Source organism: Cavia porcellus, unplaced genomic scaffold, assembly GCF_034190915.1.
Source record: "Cavia porcellus strain 051 isolate PalLab524CR breed Dunkin Hartley unplaced genomic scaffold, mCavPor4.1 scaffold_12, whole genome shotgun sequence".
NCBI lineage: Eukaryota > Metazoa > Chordata > Mammalia > Rodentia > Caviidae > Cavia > Cavia porcellus.
Genome location: NW_026947495.1, coordinates 65,859,874 through 65,883,842, shown reverse-complemented (window position 1 = coordinate 65,883,842; position 23,969 = coordinate 65,859,874). Strand labels below are relative to the sequence as shown.

Genomic DNA, 23,969 nt, shown 5'->3' with positions numbered 1-23,969 from the left:
GCACGACAGACTGTTTTCCATGTATAATAAGCAGAAGCTTGAGCTGCATCAGAAAGCCAAGAGATTTGCATGCACTAAATGAAACAGTGTCCTGCTGAAAGCATAACAAATCGTTTTCTCTGCTCTCATCACAGGAGATGAGATTTGAATGCTATCTGTTGTGCATTAGTTCAACCTTAAGATCAAAAGCACAAAGCTGCTAATTTGGCCTTTTTCCATGAGTGTGCACAGTACTGTTCTTGGGTTGGTAAGAGTTTATATAACATCATGAACCACCTAATGAGGAAGGTTGGATATCACATTCCTCCCAATGAACAAGACTACGATTTTAGATTTTGAGTGTTTGGCTAGCTAGTTCTTCTTCCTGTTTAATATCAAATTTATTTGTCTAAACCAATTCAAGGCAAGTCTGATTCCTTGGACCCAACTTTTTGTGCCATTTTAAAAATAAAATTCCATCCTCCTTAAAACAAGAGAGCAAAAGAAACTATATAAATAAGAATGTTTAAATATGCATATATTTCCTGTTAGCACCAAAAATTGGATGAAAAAATATTTTTGCCATTGAAGTAGCTAGAAAACATCAATCAAATCTGATTTTGTGCCAGCACAATAATAGTTACATAATTTGAAGTTTTCTATTGATATGTGGATGGATACCTGCTATGACTCTTTTCCCATTTAGAACCCACTTAAATATCAATAGTTGTGAAATAATTGCTCCAGAGCTAGGGAATAAAATTAAATAATCTTTTCCCTTTGTCATTCAGCAACTGTTCCTTTTCCAAGAAGTTTATTGATCTGAACAACTACAACATGGTATTTTTATCTTCTGTTAGCATTAAAAATCATACAATGAAACCTTCTGAAGAGAAAACAAGGGGTGAAATGTACGGGAGCATACTTTACCCACAGCAAATAGTCTCTAAAACATGTTGCTGTGATATTGCCGGAGAGTCATCTTTCTTTGTAACAAGTATTCTGCTTACCAACACACAAACCAGCTGCTGGCAAATAGGATCAGTAGAGAAACAAAATAGGCAGCACTCACCTGCAGGATCAGAGGGGTGGAACTGCCCAGCTGCTCCAATGTGTCATCTTTACCAGCGAGGGTGACCCTAAGGCCAGCCTGTGATTGCAGTTAGCACATTCCCAGAAAGTACCTACTAAAATGCGTTTTCATTTGTTTTGAACACTGTTACGTGGATAGTAGAATTTCTTATCAGATTTTGGTTATCAGGTAAAAGTATTTTTTCTCCTCCAAAAAAACAGGTATGAATGGAGTACATGGGAATCTGAAAGATTTGTGTGCTGTAACCCCCTTGGGTTGGTGATTGGGGAAATGAGGGATGGGGAGAGGAGAGCAGCCAATGACAGGGTGTGTCTGCTTTGGGTTTCTTCTCCGCTCTGGGTGGATTTCCTACAGATCTGGGAAGTGTGTAAGGAAAGCTCTTGAGAGGAAGCTAGAGGCTATGATAAATTGTACCTGTCATTTTTATTATCCAATTAAAGGAGTATCTAGGTTAATAGTGTCAGGGTAGACCCTAAATCCAAAGACTGGCATCCTTATAGGCCAACCAAGACAGAACAGAGGAAACTGACAAAGGAGAAAGCCACGTGATGACACAGGCGGAAATTGGAGTTAAGTGGCTGCTGCAAGCCGTGGAGCATCAGAGCTCGCAACCACCGGAGGCCAAAAGAAGAGAGGATTCTTCCCTCCAGAGTTATGAAAGAGCACGATCCTACTGATTTGTACTATGTACTTTGGAATTTCTCTGCTCAGAACTACGAAATAATAAATTTCTTTTATTTTAAGCCACCTAGTTTGTCGTATTTTATTACAGTAGCCTCAAGAATTACATAAAAAGATCCTATTTTAGAAAAGTCAATATAATTCCATTTCTGACAATAAAGTTGCCAGAATCATTTTTTAAACACCCATTAGCCTTTCAAAGTGGTACTCTGAACGTATGCTGGAATGCCTCTGTTCTCAACTTCAGGCAGTCCAGTTAATCAACAAACATTCATCTTCTACACTAACATCTTCTCTGAGGTGCATTGCGGTTCTAAAAGTTCTAGGGAAACATAAAACCTCAGGATCCATGTCTACTACTTGCTTGATGATGATGTACATGCAAAAATAGAAAACAAAGCAAAGCAGCATATACTCTGTGAGGAAAAAAAATGGGCTCCAGAGTAGGGGAGAAGCAAAAGAAAGTTGTGTTTAGAGATATAACTGAAGGGCTGGGAATTTAGCTCAGCAGCATAAGCGCCTGCCTTGCAAGCAGGCAGTCGTGAGTTCGATCCCTGGTACCGATAAAAATGAAAAGACTACAAAAAAAAATAGTTCTTAGAAATATAACTGAAGTAGTAATATGTAGTATAATACTGTGTAAGAAAGGCAAGAAGTTTAAGAAATTATATTAATAAAAGGCAAGCATTAGGATCTATATGACCTGAGCAGCAATATCAACCTACTTAGGATGACACTTACAGAATGGTCCTTCTGACATCAGAATATATGCTCTTCTATGCTCATTCAGAGCATTTACCAAGCTAGTATACATTCTTGGTCATAAATCACATTTTAACTAATATAAAATGAAAATAATAACCATATGAAACATTTCCTCAAACCACAGTGCAGTAAGAAATCAATAACAGAAAGCTCAAAAATCTCAAAATGTTTGGAGATTAAACAATATACTTCTCCATACTACATGTATCCAAATATATCTCAGGATTTTTAAAATATTTTGAAATAAGAAAAATACTAATCAAAATGTATGGGATGTAGAAAACGTTTCTAGAAAAAAATTCATGGCACTGTAATATACATGTTATCAAACAAATTGAAAAACCAGTAGTCCAAGTTTTAGTCTATAGAAAGTAGAAATGAGAAATGGGTATATAAGCCTATAGCAAGCATGATAAAAAATTTTTAAATTATAGTGTAAATCAGTGACATTGAAAATAAGAAAATAGTACAGAAAATCAATGAAGCCAAAAGCTTGTTCTCTGAAAAGATCAATAAAATTAATGCACCTCTGGACTAAGAAAAGACAAAAAACAACCAACATCAGAAATCAAATAAGAATCATCATTACTGATTCACAAACATTGAAAAGTTAGCCAGGGACACTATGGGCAGGTCTATGCCCCAAGTCTGATAGCTAAAGTGAAATAGATCAAATTTTTGGAGAACAAGCTAGCAAAATAAACTCAGGCAGAAACAGACAATCTGAATAACCATTTGCTGTGTGTATTAGAGAAATGAAATCAACAATTGATAACCTTACCAAAAAAAAGCAAATCATTTTCACTGATTAGTCTATCAAACATTTATGGAAAAACTTAATAGCAATTCTCCACAATCTTTCGAGAAAAGATAAGTAGAAAGAACTCTTTTTAACTCATCCTTGAGATCAGAAAAACCTTAATACTAAAATCAGATTTTAAAAATTAAAAGAAAGAATCCTCAAAATAATACTAACAAATCAACCCTAGTAATAAGTAGAAAGAATTGTACAAGAGAGGAATGGAATTTGTTCCAAGTATACAAGCTTTTAAAGATTTAAAAATCAAGAACTAATGAATCAACTACACCTACAAACAAAAGAGAAAAATCATGTGATGGTGTGAGCTATTGCCAGAATAACATTTGACAAAATCCATCGTGTGACGACAATTTTTCAAAACTTTTGGAAAACTAGAAACAGAGAAAACTTCTTCAGCTTGATTTTTTAAAAAAATCTACAAAGACCTGTGAATAAATTCTTTTTATTAGTGAGAGATGGGAATTTTTCTTTCTTCTATTATTTAACATCAGATAGAGGCCCTATCCCATGAATACAACTAGAAACAGAAATAAAAGTTATGAGATTGAAAATGAAATAAAATAGCTTTATTTACAAGTATCTGATTTAAATGTAGAAACCACCCCCAAAATATCTACCAAAATCTCTTGGTAGATCTTCTAATTGCTGTCTGTAAATTAATCACAGTGAATAGGTTTTCCTTAGCGGCCATGGCAAAGGTAGGCAACTCCCCCTTTCTATAAATTGGTATCAGACTTCAAAGATATTTGAAACTAAATTGCAACATTGCACACTAGCTTTTCCTTGCAGTTTTCTATGATGTTTGAAGGGCTTTGAAAGAGGTAATTTATTTAAAGAAAATAAGGTTCATTGCAGGAAAGGGATGATTAGTGTGGAGCATAATCAAATTTTATCATTTGCTGGCCATTGTAATTATCAATAGAGCAAAAGAGAAAAATTAGAAGCCAGTAATCCCATCACTCTGCAAAGATAAGGCAAGAAGATCCTGAGTTTGTGTCCTACCTGGGCAGTTTAGCAAGAGCCTGTGTCAAAATAAGAAAGCCCAGGCTTCAATATCCAGTATTACCAAAAAGACAAATGAAGAAAAAAGAAGGAAGGAAGGAAGGAAGGAATGGAGAGACGGAGGGAGGAAAGAAAATCTTCATTGCAGGATTGTGGAGATCAACTGTCTCCAATAGCTGACATAGTAATGATAGAAGACAAGTCCATGGTTTAACACTTTTCAAACACAAACATAGGCTCGTGTTGCTGGTATTATTTCTAAGGTTTCTTTTTAAAATCTCAACTGAAACATACTACCTATTTTATTATACTTTAAAAATCAATGTTTCATGATACCTTATCTTGGTATATTAATTTTAAAAACTGACTACAAATTGAGTACTTTGGCATGTAATTTAATGGAAAACTTTTCAATGAAACTTATTTTGTATTACCCAATATTGAACATAAATGCTTTCTTCATTGTTATTAAACATGATTTGACAGTAATTCTTGGGCTTGTATGTCATTTGTTTAAAGTAGAATGGTGTTGTACTTTACCACTTAAAAGAAAAATCACTGAAACAACATAAAGTCCAAGTATTGGACTTTTAAGACTTTGTAAACACAATCTTATAAACATGTAAAGTTCCCTCCAGGATTTAAAAATGATATGCAATCAAAGTACTTATTCTAGATTTGTTCAAAACTGTGACAGCACATTGTATGATTACACCATTACTGATTTCCCATTCCAATTAAAAATAGATCCACCACAATGAATGACTCAAGCTTCACAGAATGCACACATGCAAGTCACGACCTTCGGCTCGGGCACAAGGACTGGCCCTCAGTTTCCGCTGAGCTTTTCTCGGCACATTATTCTCAGTGTTCTGTTTTCTGACTCTAACACATTACATGGAAATATTCAATCAGTTAAAGGGATCTCAAAGGAAGTTTCAGAAATAGGAAAAAATCTACACCGTTTCTCTAAACGTGAGTTGGTATTGGTGGCTTACTCACCATTATGGAGCAGAGTGTGTCAAACAACATTAACATCAAAAAAGGAACCAAGAAATGTAGATGTTAATGAGGTGTGTGCACCTGTTTTTCAGTATGAATTCCTATCTGTGTGGAGTCTGTGACACATGCCCAGGTGATGTACAGTACAGTCAGGTTAGCAAGGCACCCCATGTTGGTGGCACGAAGGGCCATGAGCAACTAACGCCTAAGAGTTAATGCAGAACAGCCTCCTCTTAAAGGCAGCACAATCTAGACTTGTGTGCGTGCTGCAGATAAGACACTCAGCACCACTGTAGTTTTTTAAATGGATGATTAAAAGCCAGTTTATTCCAAACGAGACAAACCCATTTAAATTCCTGATAGGTAGCAATCCAGTAAGAGTTATTTCTTTTATTATTTCTTTTTATTTATTTATTTGTACCAAGAATCAAACTCAGGGCCATGTGTTTACCAGGCAGGCACTGTGCCGCTGAGCTAAACCCTCAGCTCAGGGTTATTTCTAAATAGAACTTAGAGAATACTTATATGTTAATGTAACAGTGGCATCATAAATCCTGACTGACAAATAGCTGTCGTTTTTCTTTTATCAAAACAAAACATGGTGATTATATTTGAATTTTCTACAGGAAGCACTGAGTGGAGATCCTTAAAGATAGATTTTTTTCCAGCTCACTTCTCAGGCTTATAAAAGCATGTTTGAGCATTGCAGGAATAACTGCTTTGTGTGTTCATCTCTTGCTTATCGTTAATGGTTTATATTTTGATACTGAAATGTATATTATATCTGTTAAATACCCAGAAACAGTGGAATTCACTTATCTGTTTCTTAGCTTTCCTGGAAGTACTTTGAAATGCAGTGTAACATTAAACTCCTATAAAGATAATACCTTTCATCTGATTATCTCAATGAACATTTTGCAGATAGGAAATGTTTATTCTGAAATGAATATTGACTTACAAATTCCTGTAATAAATGCAGTGGTTTCAGTTCAAGGGGAAAGAAGTCATTACGGTGGTTGACAGTTGCTTGTGTTAAGCATCCCTTTGCAGAATAATGGCCTGTTTTATAGGAGAACAAAAATCAGAGCAAGTGAAGGCAATGTTCTGAAGTCAGATGCACCATCTTCTTACTGGATAATGTCATTCCCCACGCATGGATACAGTAGAGAAATTGCCTTCTCCAATCAATCTGAAATTTTTCAGATTGATTCAAACACAGTCTATAGAGTGTAAAATTTATGTGGCTATTTTAATCATGTTGACACACATATTTGAAATCACAGTACATTTGATATTTAGGTTATATGACATTGGATCTGTACACTATTGGAATTAGATTACAACCAAGTTTTAGTTTTGGTTTTTAATTTTCTAATGACAGATATGCCCTTACGTGTCTAATCCAGAACTGCATTTTAGATACAAAACAGATGAGCTTAAATAGCCTCTTTAATTATTTTGCTCTGAGAAACCTAGAAGTGTCTAGTTTTTTGAATTAGACAAATGGGCTTTTTGTAAGTTTACAGTATATCTTGCAACAAGCTAATTGAATTCCCCAAATTAGCTGCATTCAAATGGTGGAACAAGGACTTTATAACATATATTATACAAATGAGCCTTTCTCAATCTCCTATTCACATAGAAATGAGCGCTTGTTTTAAAGAAAGAGTATTTAATATTATTCCTCCTAAACTATTACTATTTGGAAAAGCAAACAGCTTGAATTCTAATCTTACATCTGCTACAGAAAAATTAGAAAGCTAAAATCTCTGACCCCCCATATTCCTTGTCTGTGAATGATGGTGTAAATCAGATGATCTCTAACAATGCCCCTCAACTCTCATGGAACTCTAAATACAGTGTGTTCGTGGCTTTTTGTTTTGCTCATTGTTTTTGTTGATGTTTTTCAAATAGGCAGTAAGTACACTATATGCTCATGCTTAGCTGTTTGTTTCATTTTCCCCTGGAATGGAGAGGTGATATTTCCAAGGACATGGTATTTAGGGTTAAATGATCAAGAGGCCAAACACATTTTAGAACAAAATTTAAAGAAAATTTCTTGGGAATCAAAAGGCAAATAAGAGAAAGGCTTTCTTGCTAAAAATAGTATGCTTTCTGTCATAAAAAATTTTTTTATTCAATAGAGAGGAATGTGTAAACTATAGGACTCTAAAAACTAGTCAGCTTAAAAAAAAATTGCCATATAAATCAGGATCTTATTTAAACCCAAAAGCTCAGCCTCAGTCTTTTTAGTATGACAATTCTGTTGACAACCTATGATTCTGTTATAACTAAAAATACAGCAAATAAAAGTTGATTAAAATTTATTTGTATGTTAGGAGAGAAAAAGTTAATTAGCATAGATCTTGTCATTCTCTAAAGAAATGCAAACTTAGATGAATATCCTCTTCATGTGCAATGACTAATTATAAAAATGTACCATGGTGCAATAGAGCATAGCATATAAAAAATCTGTATGACATTTTTGGCATATAAATCTCTGAAGACTTCATAGGTAGGTGACCTCATAAGACTGTGGCACTCCGAACAGTCCTGAATATGTCCACTCACACAATTCCTGAACAAAAGTTCAGTACCAGTTTCAGGCAATTTAAAAATCTTAGTACTTTTCTCTAAATTGAAATGAAGTCAAATTATTTTTCCATTAAGTTCTTTTTTGAGCAAAGCATTTATACATTTCTAATGCCTTCTTTTGAATGGCCCATGTAAATGAATGCTTTTAAAAATTCCGTGATCTCAGTTTGTTCTATTTTGAATCTCTTAAAAAGAAAAAAATACAGTTTAAGTCACTTTTTGAAATGGTGTCTCTATATTGCAATTAGAATAATGACAAACACAGTTCATAATCTTTTTCCAAATCAAAGACTGGATAAAAATGTTAAGTTCCTAACATATTCAGATATTATTTACCATTTTTATTATCATAAGAAGTGATAACATGTTTAATTAAAAATACATATTTAAAGGGAAAATCTGACTTTGAGCAATTGTAAATTCTGACTTTTCAAGATCAAAACAACTGGGGAGGTGAAGTGATTAAACCTCCCCTGAGAGACTCCGCCCCTACCCTCAGCCTTTGCCCTAACCCCCAGATTGTGGCCAAATCAAACGAAATGAGAAGCAAGTCACACAGGCCAGGGCCAAATAAGAGAGGTAAAAATAGTATCATAGGCTTTTAGAACCTGCAGTTTTCAAAGTGAGCCAGAGGCCAGAGCCACAGTCGTATTTTCAAACAGAAGTAACTGTGTCTCTGCAGTCGGCTACACTGACACAGGACATAAACTGCAGTCAGTCATAACAGCGGGTATAGTTAGGTAGCAGATAAACACAAGGAACTCCAGAGGGTGCGCTGCACTAGTGAACAGTGCTTAATAAACACATGCAAAGGATATCGCTTGTCTCTTTTAATGGTAGAAAGCATCTCTTAAAATGTTCACCCTGTGTGTACAAAGAACAAACGATTGTGCTTGGAAACTGCATTTTGCTTTTGTTTTGTGATGTGTTCCTTAGAATATCTATGTACTTATTACAATTATTTAAGAATGAGGAAAATGTGGCATTCATGAGGTATTCTCTGAGGCAGATTTCTCAACCTTCATGCTGTTAACAGGCCTTCCTGCGCGTGGGAGGAGATCTGGTGCATCTGAGGCCTCCCCATTGACTGCCTTGGGCTTCCTTCCTCAGTGGTACCAAACCAAAATGCCTCTAGTCTGTTCCAAAAATCACCTGGCTGCAACTCATCCCTAGTTGAGAAGCATTGGTTTTAGGGGTACAAATAGGATAGGCATGGTTAGGATCAATCTAAGTATTTTGTCCCACAAAATTTACAAAATAAATGTAGCAATGTGGCCTTCACAAAGTAATTTTACTTTCTCTTCATTATTTAACTGGTTTTTCTTTATCCTTCCTCAACTTCTCTCTCCCTCTGTTCTTCCTTCCCTCTCCTCTTTCTTTTCTTAAGTGGATTATTACCATCTAAATAGATTGATTTGACATTTGTGGAGGACTAAAATTCCTGACATAGCACCCTTTGAAGAATGATAATGCTGATTTCAGTTAATTATATCAAACAGAAACAACAAAAATGCATCAGAGTGGATCTACATTCTCCTGAAATTTGACAGGGATGCAAGCTTGAGGAATATCATTTTGTGACCAAGAAGTGCTTAATGTGGGTGCAGTCAATGGCTACATACAGAGTTCTAAAGGTCATCTATGTTCTTTCTGTCCAAAACAGTGTCTGTACTATGGTTCCTAAGAACCACAGCATCTTTGTTCTGGATACCCTTAGGCACATCCTCAGCAGAGCATAGTAATTTGGTAACTAAACTAAAAGTTTTTCCTCCTGCTGGGTTCTTTCTTCCTTATATGTAAGGAAAGTAGAATTTAAGAAAATGATAATATTTATAAGTCTTGATATAAAGTCACTTTCATAGGTTTTGTTTTTGTACTTTTGGGTTTGGGGGAGATTTTTTTAGTCAAGGGAATTACTGCTTGTTGCTAAATATTAAGCATTGGTAAGATATCAGGATAAGAAAAGTTGACTTTGTTTATGAATATTTGTGAAAATTAACGCATTTTAAAAATTATATATACATGTCATATATTAACAATTTCAAATATCTTTTTCTTTTTAGAACAAGGCAAAATTCCAACATAGCTAGAAAGTGTGGGACCTGCCCACCCCTAGGTAACAGAAGATTTTATGTCACACTACACAATGGCTGGATGGCCAGGGTCACATTTCTTGGTTCAAAGATCACTTCCAGTGGTAACTACAGAGACCTCGTAGGATTTGTGTCCTTGTTTTCAGAAAAAAAGTATTGCATCTCCTACATTTGTCAATCTTTGCTTTTCACGATAAAGATTCAAAAGATAGGTGATATCATCAACAGAAAAGGAACACGAACAGTTCTGAGTCCAGGAAATAAATGCTCAGAGTATGCGAGTGAGGGAGCTCTGTGGTTATGCAAACAATAATTTCAACTGAATTCTTCTGTTTTAAGCCATGTTTTAAAGTACGGTACACAATATATGAAAGCATGGATTGCTTATTGACAAGGTTATAAGTACTTTTTTCCTTTCAGAGAAGAAACAATTAGCATGTTTCAGACAGAAGCTAAACCAACAAGAATGTTTGACCTAAAAACCAACAGAAGCAACAGAAGTACTACGGTAAGGGCTGGTTGTTGAAAGCAGAGACTCAAAATATCTGGAGAGGGAACTATGCGTCCAAATCTTCAAGGGTGGAACAACAAATACTGAACTCAAATGAACATTTTGTATCTTGTGGGCTTTTTACTTTTACAAATATTATCCCAAAATCATATTTTTTTTACATGTTTAACGTACAGAAAAAAAATTAATGAATAACCTAAAGTTTCCATTTCTAATCTCTCACAGTGATTTTTCTTTCATTTTCCTGAGAAATAAGCCTGGTCGACCTCTCAGGAACCGTGATAAAAATTATTCTTGATTCTCCTCATTCTTACCACATTATGACATACATGCTAACTATCCCACAGTAAGTTTGATTCCCACAGTGGTTTGATTTGGGTCAAACCAACTCAGAACACACTCCTATTAGAATGGCTAAAATCCAAGTCTTTATAACACCAAGTGCTACAGAAGATGTGGAGAAATAGAAGCTCTTACTGTTGTTAGTTGGGGGATGCAAAATGTTACAACCACCAGGGAAGACAGTTTGGCAGTTTCTTCCAAAACTAATCAGACTCTTACTGGACCACCCGCAATTGTGCTCCTTGATATTTACTCAAATGCACAGAAAACAACTCTCCACACAAAGCCTGTATGTATCAACTTTATTCACAGTTGCCAAAACATGACTCAGCAAGAACATCCTACAACACACGAATGGAAAAAGGAATTGTGGTACTGTGGAATATTGAACAATAAAAATAGTGAGTTATCAAGACACAAAAATAGAGAAATCTTAGGCATAAAAAAAGTTGGAAAAGCTATCTACCAACAAGTAGTCTGGGAAAAGAAAATATGAAGCCAGTAAAGATCAGTGGAAGCCGGAGATGGAGCGGGCAGGAAAGGGAGATAAGTTGAGCTGAGAGGATTGTTTTTTTTTTTTTTTAATTTTAAACCAGCAAAACAGAAAAAAAAAATAGAAATAATACACAATTTTTTAAAAGTAAAAAGTTGACACTAGTTAGCATATTGTATATTGTTAAAAACAGTAATGAGGTCTAAAATGAACAATAGATTTTGAACTAATGAAAGGGAAAGAAAGTGCTCAAAAAGAAAGAACAACTGGGATGGGGAGAAGGAGAAAAAGAAGAAATGAAAATCTTGTATGTATGTAGGCATACATGGATAACTTTATGCATGTATATGTGTGCAAGATAGATAACTATACTGCTAATTCTGTTAGTTCATCAAAAAGAACAGTTTGTGCTTTCATTGTTTGATCATTTTTTATGCCTAGATCTTGTACCTGAACAACCACTTCTCAGATAACAGAGGATTTTCTGAGCTGTGAAATCTGTATTGTGTTTGATACTGCAAGGCTGGGTACTTGCCATTGTGAGCATTTGTCAAAAATAAAAACCGTACAACACTAGGTCCTAGTGTAAGCTGCAAGCTTTATTTGATTGGGAAAAAGGAATTCTTGTACATTGTTGGTGGGAATGTAAACTAGTACAGCTATTCTGAAGATCAGGATGGAGATTCCTCAAAAAACTAAAATTGGAAATTCTATTCAACCTTGATATTCCGCTTCCAACTATCTTCCCAAAAGAGTTAAGGACACATTACAGTGAGACATGTATTACATGTGACACATGTCTATGCATGTTTACAGAAGCACAATTCATATTAGCTAAGTCTTGGAAGCAGCCTATATGCCCATTAATAGACAAATGGATAAAGATAATGTGGTATTTATGTGCAATAGAGTACTACTCTGCCCTAAAGAATACACTTGAATCATTTGTAGAAAAATAGAAGCACCTTGACAATGTAATGTTAAGTGAAATAAATCATACATACAAACTTAAATGTCACATGGTTTCTCTTATAAGAGATATAAATGTAAATGAACAACAAAATAAAAGATAGATAATAGGAAAATATAAATGAACAGCAAAATAAAAAATAGATAATAGGAGTTAGGGAAGTAAATATTTCTCAAATGCTAAGAGATCAAGAGATAAAAAGGAGGAGAAAAAGGAAAGGAAGGGAGTGAAGAAGAATTAAAATGTGTTACACTCATGTAGCAGCTCCCCACAAAGAATGTAGTCATTTCATATACTAATAAAAAACACTAAAAAAAGACATTAGCTAATATATTAATATTGACTTATTAATTGAAATAACTACATAATCAGGATTAAATGTAATTAACTTGTATGTTACTATTAGGAGACATGACTTTCATCATAGCTCTCTTCTCTTCTGGGCTTTCCTTCTCTCTTGAGTGGCAGACGTCTACTCTCAGGTTTTGGGTATCAGCCAAATGAGCCACGAGCCCCTGATGTGTACCTCCAGTCCAGGATTCCACTCTAAGCTCTAGATGATCAGCTACTTGGCACTTCTAGTTGAATTTTCCTTTAGCGCCTCTGCTTTGTCTGTGTCAGATGCTCCTGTCCCCAAGCTAGTGTCTTTTCTTAGCTCAAGATATGGGATTAGTAGCACACCAGTTGCTTAAGCTGAAAATCCCTGTGTCTATTTTCTTTTTTTTCCAGAACATAACAATTTAAGCAACATAGTGTTTCACCACAAGATAATCCCAACATAAAAGTAGTTACCATAGTGTCTTTTTCCTTGAAATATTTGAGTGTAACTTCATATACTGTAGCATCAAACATATTAAGACAATGTAAAACCATTCAAGAGAATGAAAGTATTACAGGGTATTTAGGACCAACTAACAGAAAATGAACAATGGTTTTTGTATTATCTCCTTGCCTATAAAAGTCTTTATTTATCACATATAATAAAATCCAATAAAATACAACATGTTGAGACTGATGGAGACAGAAGAACAAAAGCTTGATGGGACTTCAAAACAAGATGATATTAAATCAGCACTAGCTATTATGATGTCTTGTTTTCTCCACAATAGCTGTTCATACCATCACAGACAATAAAATCAAACAGCCCAAAATAAAACCATTACAATTAATCAATGGAAACATTATAAGGCTTCAAAGCAATATAATGGGTAATCATGATTACCACATACTTTTATGTATTGTTATCATTTCTTACACTAGGGAAGCTATTCATTTATACATGTGGGTTTGACTTATTTATATTTACATATTTATACATGTGGGTTTGACTTATTTCACTTACGAGTATGGTCTCAAGCTGCGCCCATTTATTTATAAATATCTCAATGTTATCATTCTTTATAGCTGAGTAGTACTCCATTATATAAAAATACCACAACTTTTTTATCCATTCCTCAGTTGATGGACACTTAGGTTGTTTCCACCTGTGTCTATCTTCTTCACTTTGCCCACTTTCATCCACAAAATCAAAGCTCTGGAGTGTATTTAAAGGAGAAAAATTTTGTTTTTAAATTTATTTCTCATTAACTAGATTTTATGTTTTAAATTAGTCTTGGATGCATTGTTACTAGAATTAGTCTTTTTGAAAAATGAAAGTAATACATGGTCATGGTAAAATATCATAACCCCAAATACCAGTGTTTAAAGTGAAAAGTAAGTTTTAACCTAATACTAAAGTCCCTGATATTCAACTCTCTAAAGGAAATCATTTTTGCAGTGTTGGGAGTCAAACCCAGAGCCCCACATACACTAGACAAACACTCCACCACTGAACCACATTCTCAGCCCCTTAGAAGTCATTTTAGAAGTTTTTGTATATCCTTCTGAAAGTTTACTCTGAAATTTCATTAAACCAATGTATAATAAACCTAGACACAGATGATTAAAGATGAGCTAAACAGATTTTGTTGCTTTCTCATTGAAGCTTGAAGCTCAACCAGATAGCTGGATAATAAGCAAGAAAAGAGCAAACAAACAACAAATAAGCAAATAAAAACTTTGGTTGCAATTCACAGGTTAATGTGACTGAGAGTAACATGCATCCCACATTATTCTGTAATTGCTTTTCACCTAAGGTTATGACCGGCTTTCTGAGGCAACATGAATCTAACTGATTATCTTTAACTGCCTGGTAGTATTCAGACCACAAATCATTCAGTCAATTTTCTGTCGATTGGCTTTTGAATTGTCAAGGGTTTTGTGCTTCAAGAAACACTGAAACAAGCATCTTTGTTTCATAATTTTATGAACATACTACTTGCTTAAACCAGAAATCCTTTCAATTCTTTGCTGACATAACCACTGCAAACATTTCCCCAAATCTTCTATGTGTGACAAGGGTGAACTATGCCATCCGACATCATTCACTTGGTAGCTCTCTGTTCTCCTGATGATATCTGAATGTCCTGAGTTGCTTAAGACAGTTTCTCTCACCTGTGGAATTACACAAATATTTTCTTTTATCTTGGTGTAATATTTTGTTTCTATTTGGGAAGTTTTTTTATATGGCTTGAAGTGATTTCTTCTAAATAAATATTCAGTTATACCAGCACCATGATGAAGTAATCCATCATACATTAATTTCTCAGACTTTTCTGGATTTCTGAATTACTAATTTATTTTTATATTGCTATACCAGGGTTTTCAGTTTAAATACTATAGTTTTTAATACTGGTAAGTATTAAAATGTATTTTTAATACTGGTAAGTTATAACTTCTCATAAGGTAAATTCCTCTTCACTATTGTTCTACTATTTAAAGTTTCCTAACAGTCCGTTGTGTCAGATATAAAACTCTCTGGTGGTAGACATTTAGGTTGTTTCCTGATTAAACTTCGTATTATAAATTATTGAAACAATCCTTTTCATAACTCAGTGTAAGACTCTGTAGCACAAATAGAGAACAAACCAACACATTAATACGTCCCTAACTGGCAATAAGCTTTCTTAAGGGCTAGGGAACCAGCTGTGATACACATCATTGAAATTCATACATCCCCCAAATCAACTATCAAAACCCTATGGTGTTATTTACACTGTGTCAAACCCACGAGTGGTATATCTTCCTGTGTTAAGAAGCTATCGTGTAAACAATTTGCACCCTCCTGATATATTTTATTGGTGTCCATAGACATTTGACCCTTACAGTATTAAAACTCAAATGCTTAAACTAACTAATCCCATGAATTTCTTTTTCTAGGGACAATTCTTGCTCATACTCAATGCCAAGTATTGACCCCTAAAGCCTTTAAATAAAAGTCTTAGGAGGGTATGAGGTATGAGGTGGTCAACTTGGCCACGCTGGATCTAATGCCAGTGATGTGACTTCCTCTTCAAAAACCGTTTGTGCTACAAACTGGCTGAAAGCCGTGTGTGCCTTTGGCCTTCTCATGTAACAGCAGGTTCCTACTTTGGGGTTTGGGGTGCAGCACTTCACACTGACCTCCCAGGGTGCTTGCCTGCTCCTTTTTACACATTAGCAAAAGACAAATCTATTTCACGTCTCTACAGACCAATTTAAAACCAATATTCCATAGTCCAAGAGCATAATCATTAAACTAGAACTGAATTTAATTTCAAAAACATAATCTACTTCCTAAGTGTAAAGTTCTGACTGTTGTTGTTACAATCTGGAAGAAAATACATAAATTTCCTGTAATAATGTGAACTTTGTTAAATTTTTTAAGGATAATATTAATCATTGGCCAAATACATGAAATTCCAGGAACTCAGTCAGAGTAGAGTACAGTCTCAGCTTTCAGTTTTAATATCTATCATAGGAATCCTGGAGAGAAGTGAGCATTTTCAGAGACTGTGTGTTTTAAATCCTGTCTGTGGATCAGAACAGACATCTACTCCCGTTTTTAATTTTTAAAATGTGGAATGTATTTTTCTGCCTATTATTCGGTTTCATCTAGTGAGTTGCCTTGTAGTTTTACCCCTTGACTTTTGTTAAAAAGCGCCATCAGTAATATCACCATATCTCTTAGGTCACTGTGTCTGCCATTTGTACATTGTTAAAGACTTTTGCCCTGTAAATCCTTACTGCTTACTAAGTAGTACATGATGCATTTTTTAAAAATTTAAAATAAATTTTAAGTATTAGAAAAAATGTACTTCTGTGAGGAATTGGTATGCTTCCCTCTATTTAGCTGAAAATTAGGTCTTTAATTCCCCTTCAACCTCCAGGGAGTTCCGCATCAAATATGAAGTTCAACTCCCACAAACAGGGACCTTCTTAGTTTGTGAATGTATGTCATTTTGTTATGTTGTTTTTGCTTTTCTACTTTATTTTTATTTTCTTTGAAACTTGTTCTTTACTTCTATTTCTCTTTTATCGTATTTACATGTTTTTATAAAACTCCTCAATTCTTTTGTTGAATGAAATGAAAACACTCACCCCAGTTATCTTCTCCAGGAGTTCTGCTTTCCTTTCAGCTCCCGGGCTTTCCTGCATTCCTGAGCACTTAGTGTCTCTTATCGGTTACTTTGGCTCTTACTTACTATCTTTCCTTGCATTTTACATAGCTCTCTTGTTTTTACAGCTAATATCTAAGTGAAGGGCTTTGCATTATCTGTGTCTTTCCTGTCTTAAATCTCCAGCAGAGAGAGAGACAGAGTGAGGCAGAGAGAGAGAGAGAGAGAGAGAGAGAGAGAGAGAGAGAGAGAGAGAGAGAGAGAGAGAGAATATCTTTTCTCTAAGCAAGGGCATTCAAGTAAACCACCCAGTCAGGTCATAGAGCAGGAAGCGGGTGCCATTCAAAACATAGCTGAAGGGTGAAAAACTCTGGCTTTAGCAAGAGTACAGAGTCCTGGCTAGAAATGCTGGGGAAAGGGACAACTTCTGGGACTAAGCAGAGTATGTGTAGAAAAAGTAATCCACACATGTTCCCTAAGAATATTCCAGATTTATTGGGCTTTGCTCTAATCCACACATATTCCCTAAGAATATGGCCACAGGTACAAGGAGACCATGGCCAACTCCAGCCAGGCAGAGGGAGCCAAGCGAGTAACCCTCCTGCCTGCACTTCCCGTTGGCTGAGCAACTGTCAGAAGCCGGAAGTTGGAAGGATGCAGAAAACTGGGGTGTGCGAGGGGGCCCAGCGGGGCAATCAGAGAATATGGCAGCACCCACGTTTTCCTTTCACGGTAAGGGCTTGCTCAAAAGAACTCTGTGGTTATGATTAGTGAGGAGACAGTGTGGAGGGGGGGGGCAAGGAGAACTTAACCACAAGTAAATAAAAGGTCCCAAATCTCTTGAAAACACACACACAATCTTCAGAATTCCATATGAACACAAACCATAAGGTTCAAAAGCCCTTTTAATGTTTCTTCTTCCTCCTCCTCCTCCTCCACTACTTCTTCTTCTTCGTCTTCTTCTTCTTCTTCTTCTTCTTCTTCTTCTTCTTCTTCTTCTTCTTCTTCTTCTTATTCCTCTTCCTCTTTCTCTTCCTCTTCCTTTCCTTCTCCTTCTCCTTCTCCTTCTCCTTCTCCTTCTTCTTCTTCTTTTTCTTCTTCTTCTTCTTCTTCTTCTTCTTCTTCTTCTTCTTCTTCTTCTTCTTCTTCTTCTTCTTCTCTTCTTCTTCGTCTTCTTCAGACAATACAACTGCCTTTGGGATCAGTTTTAGATTTTTGTCCCACACAAATTCCCTTATTTTTGAAGGATCCACCCTTTAGCATGTCAAATGTACTACAATATACTCATTATAAATGTAGTTGACCAGTATTTTTGAAGGCATTTGTTAAATATAAATTATTTTCATTTTTGCAGATTTCTTTTTATACTTCAGACCAAAATTTATACTCTGCTTCCAAACCCCCTTTTTTTGGCCCTAGCGAGCTCTTACCCCAGTTGTTGCTGCCGGCTGCGCCTGCTGGATAAAATGAGTTTGTACGCCTCCTTCGTGTGCAAGATTATTATTTGACAGCAATATTAACTCCAGTAAGAATCAGCTGACGGTTGGATCTGATCTGTTTTATGATTTCCTGTTCCAGGCTCCCAGAAATCCAGTTCATTTCTTACTTAATATTCCAGACTTACTGGGCTTTGCTCTAATCCACATATAAATGTCATGTCACCTTCTGATGTCCTCAGAGAAGGACATGCTGTGTTTCTATTAGATCACTAACCTTTGGACTTCTCAAAGATTTCTTACAAATATGGCCCTGGGTATTCAGTCAGCTAGATAGTTCATTAAGTCAGTTTCCAAGCACAGAAATTATTTTCTTTCTGCCATTCTTGATGGCAGCAAAAAACCAAAATGCTCACCAAGTATTTACTCTCCTGGCATTGTCGCATCCACTTTGTTACTGAATTTTCCTGAGAGCTCTTTGAAGTGGATATTATAATCCCCAGTGCACAGGGACAGATCTGAGACAAAGACTCCAGTGAGTTGCCTAAGGGCCAGTTAGGGTTAAAACAAAATTCATTGTGCCCCTGAGAAATTCCAGACTAACCATTAATCTTTTCATATTTTGGTAAACGCACCATACATGCTTAAAATAATCTTTTTGTCTTTAATGTGGCATTAAATATGTTAGTGACCATTAACTAACCTGCAAGTCGTTGTGGAAGTCAATTAATTTGACCTTGCTACTAAAGCAGTTATAACTAGATATAGAAAGAAGGGGGACAAAAAGTCTAAGTTTCTTTTTAAGTCTTCCAAATTTTAAGCAGCAGTTTGTCTCCCATGCTCCCCTGCGGCTTTGCCTTCATAACTCAAGGGGCACAGAGGGGCACAGAGGGCCACAAGTTGTTTAGTTCAGCACCTTCTTTCCTGTGCGCTTCCTAAATTGTTTTTTGTTTTGTTTGCTTCGGTGAAAATAGCTCTTCAATGATCCCATCCTTCAGCTTTGAAATATTTTATGAGACTCTGCAGATGTTACTTGAATAGATGCTACTGTGCTTACAAAAATATCAGCTTCTAGAGGGCAGAAATGTTTGTCTCTTTTGTACATTGTTATAATCCCAGCATCTAAATGGTATTTAACCCAGTAGGGACATTCACATTTAATGAAGAGATGTTTGTTTTGGTCTTTTCTCTCAGGAAGTACTCTCACTTTACTTTTCAAAATCTTTACGCATTTCTCAAATATCTCCCATAAGTCTTGATTTTGGTTAACAGTTCTAGGCCGGGTAAACAAAGTCAGATCTCAGCAACAACGGAGGAAGGATCATCCAACTTCTGCAGTTGAGATCTCAGCTGCAGATAAGTGAGAAGTTATTAGGAGTTTACGTAGACCCTGATCCCAAGAGCATGACAAATGTGACTGTCTTCTCTGGGTCTGTCCGGTCATCATCCAGCACAACGCCTGGCACAAAATTTCCACTCCCTGTTTGTTGAGCTGTAAACAAGGATTGAATCTATAATGTAGTACAGTGTCCAGCACTGAGCATATGCTTAATAAATGTCTGCTGAGCTGCACTGAGAATAAAGCTCGAAGAGAGAATCATGCCAAGCATTCCAAAGCTAAGTAGGCATTAATGTGAATTATCAGCTGTTTGGGATCATCTGTGTGACTCCTCCTCACTGTCAGGGTAGTAAGTAGAGATCTCACTGGATCAGCAAACTCTACAAATTTGAATAGTATCTCGTTTCTACTGGGCTAGACAACTAGATTCCAATTATGGCATATTTAACTTTATAACTAGAGCTTACCATGATACCAAGTGTATATTACTGTTCACTAATCCATTAATGAGTCCTCTTTTCAGATCTGTGTATTAATATTTACTGTCCCTTCCTGTTTAGTCTCTTTCTTTTTCCTCTTCCTTCTTCTTTTTCTTAACTCTGAATGTCATGTAAAAATGTAAATGCCAAAAGACAAGGATATTGACAACACTGAAAGGTCTAGAAAAGTCTAAAAATAGTGACATGTGTTTATAAGAGGTTCCATCTTGTTGAGTTTTGCACTCCCTGAATTGTGTTGAGTCACTGTGAATGTGACCCATGCTTCAGGATTCTGTTTGCTTATCCCTTCCCATTCCCATAAAATCACTCCAGTGTGACACTGGTTCCAACAAATCTAACATGACATTAACACGCTTCACAACATTAAGTCAAATTAGTCTACAAATGCATCTACATACAGCAACTTACACAAACTCTTTTGAAATAGACAGCTATTTAAAATTGTTAACCCCAATTTTAAACAATATGGATCATATATGGTCTGGTGTGGTGATACACTCTTTTAATCCCAGTACTGTGGGAGGTGAGGCAGGAGGATTGCAAATTCAAGGTCAGTTTGGGAAATGGAGCAACTTAGTAAGACCTTGTCTCAAAATGAAAAAAAAAAAAATATTAAAAGGGCTGGAAATGGAGCTTAGTGTAAAAAACCCGGATTCAATCCCTACTACCCTAAAAGCAAGCGAACAAAACAGAGAGATCACACATTTCTGATCTCACTTTGTCTTACGGTTGACAGTTTACCTTGACGTTGAGTCTGCCATTGGTAGTAATTTTCAAAGCATGTAACATAAAAATAGTAATTTCTCAATAAAGTAATGATACGGCAGTATGGTAGATACAGTTTATGGGGGGGTACCACTAATACAGAGAGCAAATAATAAGTATCTGATGGGAGCTTGCAGATACAACTGCACTGAATCAGTTGCTGGTAAATTTAAACTCTTAAATGTTAATGAATTAACCACTATATAGATAACTGGGAGGTATAAAATACTGAAGAAGTTGAAAAATAATGCAAGCTGAGGATTTAGCTCAGTGGCACAAGCACCTGCCTGGTAAGCACAAGGTGATGAGTTCAGTCCCTGGCAACAAAACAAAATAAATAGGTAAAACCAATGAATTCAATTAAAAAATCAAAATACAAAGTGGTGTAGCATTTAAAAAAGAAGTAATGCAAAGCCAACTTATTTCATAAGGAGGAATATTTTTATTACAGGCAAATTTCACTTAAAGTTTAAAATTTTCTGCTGTTTTGTTGATAATATTTTCCATTGTCAACAAGATGATATTCCTCCCTCTAAAGTTTCACAGATCTCTCAGATGAGCCATTATAAAGATCTCTTGGAACATTCTTTTGCATTTGAAGTATCTCTTGCTTGAAATTAAATTCAGTCCTAAAATAGCACCTATATCATCCCCTAACCACTTCCCATTAGTAGCAGCAAACTCCTGAGATTAGAAGAGCAGGTTTCATATGCCAGTAAGAGAACCCTGTGGTCGATTTAAACATAAGACCTGACTCTTCATTAAGGAACAATGCACACATAATTGTAAATAGTAATACTGGACAAAAATAAAATCAGACAAAAGTAAAATCACCATCCTGTATCAATTAAGCTGAGTTCAGATTTGGCTTTTTGACATTAATTCTTACTGGGCTGAAAACTTAACTCATTCACAATAGTTTAACTGTTCCCAAAATACAAGTTCTGGAGAATGCAGTGTTCAAAAGAGCCCTCTCCAATGCTAGCATTTAAAACCACAGATTCTTCGGAGAAGATGAAGCATGATGCATGAGGCAAATCTCCTCAGAGGTTGTCGTGATTGACAGCTCCATTTGGCTGCCCATTTGGGAGGCAGGGAACAGGAGTGGTCCGGACTCCCAAGGCCGAACCCTCACATCTGGGCTGTTTCATGACCCTGCCCTCAGTTGTGTCCTTCCCATCTTCACTGCAGACCAGTGTGGAGAGATTTTTAACGTTGACAACAAATGCTCTGCTCTAAGACTCACCATGAGCATTTTAAGTACGGTTCCGAATCCTTGGTAAAGCCTCTTTGGAGAGACTAAATTTAGCACTGCCAATCAGAGGAACAGGTGCTATGTGATGCTCCCAAATAGGTCCTCTCCCGGCATGCTTTCCCAGGACAGCCAATCACCGGGGCCTGCGGCAAGCTGTGGGGCTGTCAGCAGATCCACAGGATAAAAGGACAGGCCAGGCCCTGGCTCTGGAGCAGTCGTGCATTCCCACCTCGCCTCGGGTGTAGGGATTGCATAGAAGGTTTAGAGGCTCACCGATTCATGTCTGAGATGGTCGGAAAAACCAACTCTACATAGGACGTCGTTTCAGAAGCAACCTTGGGCTTAGTCCCATCCTTTTTAGGCGCTCTTGAGTGATCAGGTGAGCAGCAGCTTTTGCTTTTTAATAGCAGAGTCCCCTTCTTACTGACTTCCAGTTCCCCGGTGGCTCTTGGGTGTGCTAAACGCCCATGGTGAAGTGTTTCTGTAACGACTTGTTGCTGGCGCTGACCCTTATTAGAATCTACTTAATCTACTTGTTAAATTCTGTTCTAAAATGTATGAGTTTTCTTTTTCTTTGTTTCTTTTTTTTAAATGGAGTGCTTTAGTATATCAGCACACTCACTATTTCAAATTGCTTAAGTGCACTTGGGATTCTAAGAGTTTGGGTCTGAAATGTTTGCTTCTTTTATGGACTCTTTGTGTCTGCTCAGAATGTTCAAGGTTATAAACTCAGTGATAAAGTGAGGCACACCAAGAATAGCTCTGATAGAATGCATGTGGTATCAGCTACACCCCGATGGCTTTTTAAGGGAATCAAGTGCTGAGGTATCAGTTGCAGGGCAGTGACACAACACTTGCGTGCTGTCAGTCAGAGCTGGGGAGTTTATTTTGGGAGCATGACATTTTAGATGCATACCTCCAGCCCTAATGAGACAAAGCCCTCAGAAAAGCAAGTGCTAAAGCATCAAAATGCACCTGGACGAAAGGAAGATAAAACCAATTTAGGCCAGTTAACTGCAGCATTTTTGAAATTCTGAATAAGGTTGCATAATTGTTTTCTAAAATATTCTCAGCTTCATTATGCATTTAATTTCAACTCAGAACTGGATTCTATGAGGGGATAAATGTTAATGCTACCAACGGTAAGAAACAATGTTTAGGGACTTTTCACTTTGGTTTTCTGTCTTCCTGGAATTACATTACAAATAAAACAACATCTGTTAATATCTAGATATATATTGGTGCATTATTTACCTAAGACCGATGTTTTTAGAAGAATCACTCGGTTAGAGAAACGGGCAAAAGTTAGACACAAAAATTTGTTCGTACTCTAGGCAATATGCTACAAAAAAAGGTCTTGAAGGAAGTTTCATGATAAACTTTTGGACATTAGCTGAGTTTTCCAAATAAGAATTTCATCTCAGAAAATGCTGGTTTTATTTTTTTTCTAAGTAAAAAGTTACAATAATAAGGTACAGCCTTATCATTATGAAGATCATTCATCGCTCCATAAAGTTTTAGCAAACAAAGAATCCTATGAAAAATAATAAGCGATTGACAATTCAGAAATTGCCTAATTGGCAATTCAGAAATTACTTATTTATTTCAGAATGCTGGAATAGTCAAGTTGAATAATTAGGTATTTATGCTTCAGACAATTTTTTCACATAATCACTGAAACTGATAGTCAAAGTACTTAATTCCACTTGAAAAATTCATTTCTTTGATATTAATACTTTACTTTATAAAAGCATGGGTCTTTTAACTTCATCTACGCTTCCCCCCAGCTTCCCATTATTCTGAGTTTGCCCATTATTCCATGCTAAGAACCCAATCCAGCATTTTTCTTTCAG

General features: G+C 36.1%; 1 protein-coding gene across 2 annotated transcripts in view; it reads left to right on the top strand.

Moving 5' to 3' along the window:
• The first annotated feature begins 22,310 nt into the window (after positions 1-22,310).
• Ttn (titin) overlaps positions 22,311-23,969 on the top strand; it is a 267,085-nt gene continuing 265,426 nt past the window's right edge. For both annotated transcript variants that reach the window (XM_063259376.1, XM_063259377.1), the window contains exon 1: positions 22,311-22,495. The gene's annotated coding sequence lies outside the window, so the exon portion shown is untranslated. The remainder of the gene's footprint in view (positions 22,496-23,969) is intronic.